The 1,945-nt window shown below is 40.3% G+C and overlaps 1 pseudogene; it reads right to left on the bottom strand.

Annotated features, from left to right (window-relative positions):
• The window catches only part of LOC103396941 (transducin-like enhancer protein 4), an 18,267-nt pseudogene that overhangs the window by 14,964 nt on the left and 1,358 nt on the right, over window positions 1-1,945 (bottom strand).

Here is a 1,945-nt window from a genome sequence, read left to right as displayed (position 1 = left end):
TTTAAGGAACTGTTTGCTTCTCATATTATAATCTAGTGTGCTCAAGACTGATGGAGAAATTACCAGACACAGCCACACCCACATTCACACCCACCTTCTTACTCCATACCCATTCATATACTCACACACGATCACATGATATGTAATCTGATACTTTTGTAAACTAAATAAAAGAGCAGAGGAAGGGTGCAGCAACTCGGAGTTGATGAGGAAGCTGCACTCTCCCCTTGCAAGTAAAAGATCCAGACGTCTTTTGTGTTGTTACTTTGTCGTCACATATGTTAGAATAAACCTAACAGTAATCAATGACAAGGAGCATTTGTTTATTTATTCGTTCATTTATTCGGTCCTAACTAAATACAACACCGATCAATCATAAAAAACGCCCACTATAGTAGCTACGTGTTTACATTGTACTTTAACACTGTATACTATGCATTCAAAAGCATAAACACACACACCCACACATACACATTGCTCTTACTTCTGCATATGTTGCTGGGAGACATTTAATAAGTTGAAAACCTGAACACACTGAATTTGCCTATTCCGAGCATCAAGGATTAGCCCAGGATAATCTCTCTTTCCTTTTCTCTCTCTTTCTCACATACTCTCTCACTCCCTCTCTCTCTCACAGTCTGTCTTTTTGTCCCCTCCAGTTTTACCTCCATCACACATTTCGTCTGCCTCCAGTTTCCACCCCGCCCGCCTTTGTCTTGACACAGTGTCAGGTTTGTGTCTTACCTCTTGTGAAATGAAGGAAATGACTTGGGCACAGATTGCGTTCAACCGTTCGACAATTTCCGCCTGCAAGACAAAGAGGTGGGCAAAGAGGGAGAAATAATCATTGACATTTGATCAGCAAGACCACGCCCACATGTCACCACAACACTGTCTACATCCCGTTTTTGTAGGGTTTCCAAAAAAACTAAAATTTCAAACACCTAACATGACTGGTAATGAAAACATTGTCACTGGGCCACCGTGCAGCCACCTAGAGTGCCTGAAAGAGAGCACTGTGTGCACAGCAGGCGTTTGAAAATGGCAGTATTTTTACAAATATTTATTTAGTCAAAGATGTAGCAGCGTTGCTAAAGAACTGGTGAAAATTGATTGTTAAAATTTAGAAAAAATTGTTAACGTTATGAACATTTGTTCCATTTGTTAATCAAACAGTAAATACAGCACTTTGCTGCCCATATCCTGCATAGATTACACTTATATCTTAATTGGACATCGCTATGTTTCAATAAGAAAATTTCAACTGGTTTATACAGCTATATGCAGATGATCTCCAACTAATACTGGGACTACATCACAACATCGTGGCCTGAAAAGACCCATATAATGTGGGCCCACCGTTGTCATTTATTTGTATGCAGTCTGTGTGGGCTGGGTAAGGTAAAAATGCAGTATCATTACTAGAGGTCCACATCCTTCCCGGGTTCCACACACATAATGCACAGACCATATAGAATTTCTATGTCACACTGTAGAGAAGTGGTTTTCACTCTTGCCTTACAGCAAGAAGGCTACAAGTTCAAGTGCTGGGATTTAATTTCTGGGTTATCTGGCTCCCTCCCACAGTCTGTACCATGGTTTGGGGGCAGCCTTTCACATTTCAGTGGCCTCAGGGTCAGACTTTATCAAAAGTTCTTAGGGACGGTACTTTTTTTTTATCCTGTGACTTGAAAATCTACTTCACCTTTAACTAGGGATGTCCGATATATTAACTTTTCTGCTGATCTCCAAAATGCCGATATTGTTCAACCACTTAACTTCCAATTCCGATATCAATCAATAAATGCAGCCGTTTTCCCTAAAGAACGGTGGTAAATGTTTCAAGACCCCACAAGCGATTCCAGAAAATTTGGCAAAACCCAGGCATCACATTATCAGGTTTTCATTACAAGGGGGTAAAATCGATAACGATTCTTACAGATAT

The sequence above is a fragment of the Cynoglossus semilaevis genome, chromosome W (genome assembly GCF_000523025.1).
Source record: "Cynoglossus semilaevis isolate Cse_v1.0 chromosome W, Cse_v1.0, whole genome shotgun sequence".
Classification (NCBI taxonomy): Eukaryota; Metazoa; Chordata; class Actinopteri; order Pleuronectiformes; family Cynoglossidae; genus Cynoglossus; species Cynoglossus semilaevis.
The sequence above is the reverse complement of the archived record's forward strand: the minus strand, read 5'-3'. Positions and strand labels throughout refer to the sequence as shown.